Raw genomic sequence first — 9,153 nt, forward strand, 5'->3', positions numbered from 1 at the left:
TATATATTTATATGTGTGTGCACTGTATATGTCTGTTGTGCACACTGTATATATTTATATGTGTGTGCACTGTATATGTCTGTTGTGCACACTGTATATATTTATATGTGTGTGCACTGTATATGTCTGTTGTGCACACTGTATATATTTATATATGTGTGCGCACTGTATATGTCTGTTGTGCACACTGTATATATTTATATATGTGTGCGCACTGTATATGTCTGTTGTGCACACTGTATATATTTATATATGTGTGCGCAGGGCCGCCGATAGGGCAGTACAACTGGTACTGCCCTATGGGGCCCGGACTCTAAGACACTAGGGGGGGGGGGCCCGGGGGCCCGGCCGGTGGGCCGCAGACTGTGCGGTCTGTGCTGCACACAGGTGCGGCCGGTCGGTCCTGGGCCGGTCTGGGGCCGGGCCGGCGCTGATCCGGGCCGCCCGCACTCCCTCCTTACAATTTTTGATTTAATGTATAGTACCTGCATCGTACGATCGTTCGATGCAGGTACTATTAATCAGTACACAGACGCAGCGCAGCACCGCTGCTTCTGCGTCTGTGTATACAGGCAGCTACACAGGTTGCGCAATCGACGTCATTGCGCAACCTGTGTAGCGTGGAGGAGGCTGGCACTTACCATGTCAGCTCCGGCCCTCCCTGCAGCTCCGCGGCTTGGTGTGGAGGCGCGGGGCAGTGACGTCACTATCCTGAGCCTCTACACCAAGCCACAGAAGACCGAGGACAGGAAGAAACCTGCGCCAAAGGGGTGAGTATTATGTATTTTTTTTTTAATTATAGAAAGGGGACATTAATTTTATGTCTGGGGCAGGGGGGGGGGGGGGCATTATTCTGTATCTTGGGCCCGCAGGGGGCATTAATTATATGACGGGGGGTATTCTATATCTGGGGCTGGCAGGGGCATTATTTATGTGTCTGGGGCAGGGGGGGACACATTCTGTATCTGGGGCCCGCATGTGGCATTAATTATATGACGGGGGGCATTCTATATATGGGGCTTGCAGGGGGCATTATTTATATGTCAGGGGGGGGGGGCTTGCGGATATTATTCTGTATCTGGGGCCCGCAGGGGGCATTAATTATATGACGGGGGGCATTATTCTATATCTGGGGCTGGCAGGGGGCATTATTTATGTGTCTGGGACAGGGGGGGGCATTATTCTGTATCTGGGGCTGGCAGGGGGCATTCTATATCTGGGGCTGGCAGGGGGCATTATTTATATGGTGGGAGGCATTATTCTATATCTGGGGCTGGCAGGGGGCATTATTTATGTGTCTGGGGGGGCATTATTGTATATCTAGGGCTGGCAGTGGGCATTAATTCTATGTATCGGGCAGGGGGGCATTAATTATATGTCTGGGGCGGGCTGGGGCCATTACTTCTATGTCTGGGGTGGGCAGGGGCCATTCATTCTGTGTCTGGGGTAGGCTGGGGCCATTCATTCTGTGTCTGGGGTAGGCTGGGGCCATTCATTCTGTGTCTGGGGTAGGCTGGGGCCATTCATTCTATGTCTGGGGTAGGCAGGGGCATTTATTATATGTCTGGGGTAGGCAGGGGCCATTCATTCTATGTCTGGGGTAGGCAGGGGGCATTTATTATATGTCTGGGGTAGGCTGGGGCCATTCATTCTATGTCTGGGGTAGGCAGGGGGCATTTATTATATGTCTGGGGTAGGCAGGGGGCATTTATTATATGTCTGGGGTAGGCAGGGGCATTTATTATATGTCTGGGGTAGGCTGGGGCCATTCATTCTATGTCTGGGGTAGGAGAGAAAGAAGAAATAAATTACCCTTACCATTACAGTGTGTTACATTATGGGGCACTATTTGTGTGGTACTAATATTTCAGGGGGCTCTATTACAGTATTTGGGGCACAGTATTGGTGGTAGCAGAAGAAGGGACAATGGGAAAGTGCAGAACATAAGACGTCTGTGTGGTAAACTCTGCAGGAATTCTGTGTACGTGGAGGAAGAGACAAGGTGATGGTGGAACTAATGGAGAAGAGGAACGAGAACAATCCGAGGACACGTCACCTGATGTCACTGGATGCAATAGGTGAGGATCTCATGTGTTTTCTGTAGCTGTATATGATAAATACTGATTTTTTGCATGTTCACTTCTGTGTATATATGTAGTATTATAGTAGTTATATTCTTGTACATAGGAGGCAGTATTATAGTAGTTATATTCTTGTACATAGGAGGCAGTTTTATAGTAGTTATATTCTTGTACATAGGGGGCAGTATTGTAGTAGTTATATTCTTGTACATAGGGGGCAGTATTATAGTAGTTATATTCTTGTACATAGGAGGCAGTATTATAGTAGTTATATTCTTGTACATAGGGGGCAGTATTATAGTAGTTATATTCTTGTACATAGGAGGCAGTATTATAGTAGTTATATTCTTGTACATGGGGGGCAGTATTATAGTAGTTATATTCTTGTACATAGGGGGTAGTATTATAGTAGTTATATTCTTGTACATGGGGGGCAGTATTATAGTAGTTATATTCTTGTACATGGGGGGCAGTATTATAGTAGTTATATTCCTGTACATAGGGGCAGTATTATAGTAGTTATATTCTTGTACATAGGGGGCAGTATTATAGTAGTTATATTCCTGTACATAGGGGACAGTATTATAGTAGTTATATTCCTGTACATAGGGGGCAGTATTATAGTAGTTATATTCCTGTACATAGGGGGCAGTATTATAGTAGTTATATCCTTGTACATAGGGGTCAGTATTATAGTAGTTATATTCCTGTACATAGAGGGCAGTATTATAGTAGTTATATTCCTGTACATAGGGGTCAGTATTATAGTAGTTATATTCTTGTACATAAGGGGCAGTATTATAGTAGTTATATTCCTGTACATAGGGGTCAGTATTATAGTAGTTATATTCTTGTACATAAGGGGCAGTATTATAGTAGTTATATTCTTGTACATAAGGGGCAGTATTATAGTAGTTATATTCCTGTACATAGGGGGCAGTATTATAGTAGTTATATCCTTGTACATAGGGGTCAGTATTATAGTAGTTATATTCCTGTACATAGAGGGCAGTATTATAGTAGTTATATCCTTGTACATAGGGGGCAGTATTACAGTAGTTATATTCCTGTACATAGGGGGCAGTATTATAGTAGTTATATCCCTGTACATAGGGGTCAGTATTATAGTAGTTATATCCCTGTACATAGGGGTCAGTATTATAGTAGTTATATTCTTGTACATAGGGGTCAGTATTATAGTAGTTATATCCCTGTACATAGGGGTCAGTATTATAGTAGTTATATTCTTGTACATAGGGGTCAGTATTATAGTAGTTATATTCTTGTACATAGGGGGCAGTATTATAGTAGTTATATTCTTGTACATAGGGAGCAGTATTATAGTAGTTATATTCTTGTACATAGGGGGCAGTACTATGGTAGTTACATTCTTGTTTATCAGAGAAGGTATTGTAGTATGTTTTTAGTGTACATATATGGCAGTATTAAGTTGTGTGCTCTTAAAATAGAAGCATTATTCCTCTATAATAGAGGCAGTACGAGTTGCATTTACTTTATCCATTGAATGCTGATGCTTATTTATTGGCATTCTTGTGACTACACACTTATAGATGCATGCATCTAATAAAGTTATTTTTATAGTGTGGTACATGAGTATTTTGTCTTTATATATATCCCTTGTTTAAAGGGAATCAAGCACCAGGTGCACAGCATAGTACCTGAAGGTATCATGCTATGCACCTGATGACCCTGACTTCAGCACTGTAAGTTCCATCAAAATGGCCTCTATGGTTATCCTTTAATGCTTTTATAAAGAATTATGTTAATTACCAGCTTAGGAGCAGTGGGAGTGCTCCAGTGCACCTAAGGGCTCCTTATGTCACCCAGCGGCCAGTCCTGCGGTGATCCGAAATCCCGATACCTGTGCCTGCTCAGCAGCCTCTGTGAATCAGTGTGCAGGACTTTAGGTTTCCTTGGGGCATGCAATGAACGCTCCTTCTTTTCCTTCCCATTGGTTCTGAGGAAATATGAAGTCCTGACCCTTATGCAGTGATTCACAGAGGTTGCTGAGCAGGCACAGGTACCAGGACTTCAGATTACCTCAGGACTGGTGGCAGGGTGACGTAAAGAGCCCTTAGGTGCACTGGAGCACCCCCACTGGTAATTAACACAATTCTTTATTAAAACATTAAAAGATAGTGGCGGCCCTAGCAATTGCACTTTATAATGTTATATTTGTTATATGTTGTCTGTTAAACACTTTTATATGTTTACTGTTCACCATGCTTTAGTTTTTGATGCCATATTTGCACTATAATAAATATACTTGACCAAAAGTATGACTCCTATTGGCAATCTACCAGAAGAGTGTGCCTTGTCGTAGCAACAGGCCTCAAACCCTGTTTGTGAAAGGTCACTGCGGGGGGCAGGAGGCTTGTTCGGTTTTGGGGTGTGTTGGGGCCCAGACACTTTTGCTGTATGGGGCCCCGAATTTCCTGATGGCTGCCCTGTGTGTGCGCACTGTATATGTCTGTTGTGCACACTGTATATATTTATATATGTGTGCGCACTGTATATGTCTGTTGTGCACACTGTATATATTTATATATGTGTGCGCACTGTATATGTCTGTTGTGCACACTGTATATATTTATATATGTGTGCGCACTGTATATGTCTGTTGTGCACACTGTATATATTTATATATGTGTGCGCACTGTATATGTCTGTTGTGCACACTGTATATATTTATATATGTGTGCGCACTGTATATGTCTGTTGTGCACACTGTATATATTTATATATGTGTGCGCACTGTATATGTCTGTTGTGCACACTGTATATATTTATATATGTGTGCACACTGTATATGTCTGTTGTGCACACTGTATATATTTATATATGTGTGCACACTGTATATGTCTGTTGTGCACACTGTATATATTTATATATGTGTGCACACTGTATATGTCTGTTGTGCACACTGTATATATTTATATATGTGTGCACACTGTATATGTCTGTTATGCACACTGTATATATATGTGTGCACTATATATGTCTGTGTTATGCATACTGTATATATGTGTGCACTATATATGTCTGTGTTATGCATACTGTATATATGTGTGCGCTATATATGTCTGTGTTATGCATACTGTATATATGTGTGCGCTATATATGTCTGTTATGCATACTGTATATGTGTGCACTGTATATGTCTGTTATGCATACTGTATATATGTGTGCACTATATGTCTGTGTTATGCATACTGTATATATGTGTGCACTGTATATGTCTGTTGTGCACACTGTATATATTTATATATGTGTGCACTGTATATGTCTGTTATGCACACTGTATATATGTGTGTACTGTATATGTCTGTTATGCACACTGTATATATGTGTGCACTGTATATGTCTGTGTTGTGCACACTGTATATATATGTGTGCACTGTATATGTCTGTGTTGTGCACACTGTATATATATGTGTGCACTGTATATGTCTGTTATGCACACTGTATATATATATGTGTGCACTGTATATGTCTGTTATGCACACTGTATATATATGTGTGCACTGTATATGTCTGTTATGCACACTGTATATATATGTGTGCACTATACATGTCTGTGTTATGCATACTGTATATATGTGTGCACTATATATGTCTGTGTTATGCATACTGTATATATGTGTGCACTATATATGTCTGTGTTATGCATACTGTATATATGTGTGCACTGTATATGTCTGTTATGCATACTGTATATATGTGTGCACTGTATATGTCTGTGTTATGCATACTAATAGTGGTGGTAAACATGTGGCAGTATTATTTGGCCCTTACGTAGGTTATATTGCTCTAAATTACCATGTTGGCACTTTGTGGTAGATAAGTGGGTTTTGGCTTGCAGTTTGGGCACTCGATCGCTAAAAGGTTCGCCATCACTGACCTACTGTGTGACGTTTCGGAGGTCACACCTCCTTCCTCAGACATGCGTGATTGAAGCACAAGTGAGCTTATATTGAGAAATCTCATGACATCACATAACTTCCCTCTCTACATATACTTTCCTGAGCGCTTCTCTAACAATCAAATAACCCTATTACAGAAACGCATTAAAATTACATAATTCATTAAGCCTGTGCGGCTGTAATGCTTCAATTTTATCAATCCAGAATACATTGCATTGTAATAACTTCTGTTTAGGCATATTTTTTTTCTGTCCCCGACACCGGTTTTAGCCATCTCAGGACGTACACTCTGTGCCCCTTTTCCTTTAAGTTTTTAGCCACACCCGTTTCATGTCTCTCGTTTACCTTTCCCCTTTTTTCTAGGACCCTGTTCACAACTGTCTTTTGCTAGGAAGAATTGTTTAATAGTGGATTTGTGTTCATTCAATCGGATTTCATACTCCAAGAGGTTTGCCCAATATACACCATTCCACAGGGGCATTTCAACATATAAATGACATTTTGACCATTTATTGAAATCTCAGCCTTTTCTTGGGCATGATAGGCATAAATAATAATTAGCGATTATGAACAAGGAGGACTATTGCCATGATGCCCTATCCCAATTGAGTGATGGGACAGTATCAGGAACAGATTATCCTACTGCCACGTAATTAAAAAATTAATGCTATTAGGGAAGCATTATGCAATGACTCTGAACTTGGGAATAGATTCATACAATTCCTCATGACACTATTGGATATTATCCTTATTAAAAAAATAATTTTAGGTTTGGTGACAAATTCTTCTTGCAGCTAAAGAGATCCTCAATGGGGCCCCTGTAGCTCCAAATTACGCTAATATTTTTATGTTGTTTTTTGAGAATAAATTTATTGAGTCTAGCCATATGAAGAAACATAGCATTATATACCAGATATGTGGACAATGTGTGCTATTTTGTGCAATACCCGAATAGCTGCCATCCTCTTACCGAGTTTGTACTGGAAAAAGACCAAAATATGATACATTGGGGCAGATTTATCAATCAGTGTGAAAGTCAGAATATTTCCAGTTGCCCATGGCAACCAATCACAGCTCAGCTTTCAATTTACCAGTGCTCATGAATATTTTAAAGGGGAGCTGTGATTGGTTTCCATGGGCAACTAGAAATATTCCGACTTTCAGACTGCTTGATAAATCTGCCCCATTATCTCGATGTTGCGGTAAGAAAAGACAAACAAGATAGATTCTGCTATATACTGTTCCACATTTGACCATTAAAAAGATTGTATCTTAAAGAGTAAGGCCCCTTCCACACTTGCGTTGCAGATCACGTCAGAGTTTGATCAGGGTGCGATCAGTGTTTGGTCAGTTAAAAATGCACATTTTGCATCAGAGCTCAATCAGTTTTCAGTCAGAGTTTGTTCAGCGTCTCAGTTTTTCACGCGCGTTTTTGATGCAGTTTCAATGCGTTTTTCAGGCGCAGAAAATGCGTGTGAAAAGGACTCAGGACTGAGCTCTATCTTTTCTATGGCAATTGATCAGTGAAAAACGCATTGCACTTGCATGTGTCTCAGAGTGCGATGCGTTTTTGATGCATCTCCATAGACTTGTATGGTGCGTTTTACACGCGCGTGACTTGCAAAAGTAGAGCATGTCGAGATTTAAACGCGCATTAAAAAAAACGCGCGTGTGTGCGTGAAAAAAATGCAAGTCTGAAAAGACCCATTGGTTACAATGGGTCAGAGTGCAATGCAAGTTCTGTGCGTCAAAAGCACGCGCAGAAAACGCGTGTGAAAAACGCAAGTGTGAAAGGGGCCTTAGGGATTTTACAACATGATCCCAAATATGGCCATTTATTTAAGGAGATACCAATGTTTGTCTATAGGAAAGGGAAATCTATTGCCAATACTCTGATTAAATCTGACAAGTGTGAAAAAAAAAGAAAACAGTGCAACAAGTGTTAGGTACACAACAGAGGGGTATATATGGTTGCCCATCATGCCAACATTGCACGGGTATTATTAAAGGGCACCTACCACCACAAATCTACCTATAAAGGTAGATTGGGTGGTAGGTGCATCAATGGGACGCGAGGATAGCCCTTTTAAGGGCTAATCCTCACGTCCCCTCACTTTTTTGGTAACTTTTATTCCATATATATTTAAATTTACTTATGTGGCTACCGGGGCGTGGAGTAGCCGCATATGAGATTACATGAGGCGGCTACTCCACGCCCCGGTACCCACTTTACCCCTCCTACTCACCCATCTTCGGCGCGCAGCTCCGCGTAGCTGCGCGCCCTCGTCCGGCGACCCTGCCGTCTGCGCATGCGCAGAAGAGCAGGCCCGCGCCTGTTTCGGAGCAGTGACCGCGCAGGCGCGGGCCTGCTCTTCTGCGCATGCGCAGACGGCAGGGTCAACGGACGAGGGCGCGCAGCTACGCGGAGCTGCGCGCCGAAGATGGGTGAGTAGGAGGGGTAAAGTGGGTACCGGGGCGTGGAGTAGCCGCCTCATGTAATCTCATATGCGGCTACGCCACGCCCCGGTAGCCACATAAGTAAATTTAAATATATATGGAATAAAAGTTACCAAAAAAGTGAGGGGACGTGAGGATTAGCCCTTAAAAGGTCTATCCTCACGTCCCATTGATGCACCTACCACCCAATCTACCTTTATAGGTAGATTTGTGGTGGTAGGTTTCCTTTAAGGGGAGTGTTATAAATCACCCAAGAAAAGGCTAAGAGTTTTCAATAAATGGCTTTTTTTACTTGCTATAGTCACAATGTCATTTATATGTTGAAATGCCCCTCTGGAATGGTGTATATTGGGCAAACCTCGGAGTATAAAAATCCGATTGAATGAACACAAATCCACTATTAAACAATTCTTGCTAGCAAAACAGTTGTGAACAGGGTCCTAGAAAAGAGGAGAAAAGGTAAACGAGATAGACATGATACGGGTGAGGCTAAACACTTCAAGGAAAAGGGGCACATAATGTACGACCTCAGATGGTTCATTTTAGAACAAGTGTCAGGGACAGGTATTAATATGACTAAACAAAGGTTACAACAGCGTTTTAGTACGTTTCTGTAATAGGGTTATTTGATTTTTAGGGAAGCGCTAAGGAAAGTATATGTAGAGAGGGAA

This window comes from Engystomops pustulosus, chromosome 7 (assembly GCF_040894005.1).
Source record: "Engystomops pustulosus chromosome 7, aEngPut4.maternal, whole genome shotgun sequence".
Lineage (NCBI taxonomy): Eukaryota > Metazoa > Chordata > Amphibia > Anura > Leptodactylidae > Engystomops > Engystomops pustulosus.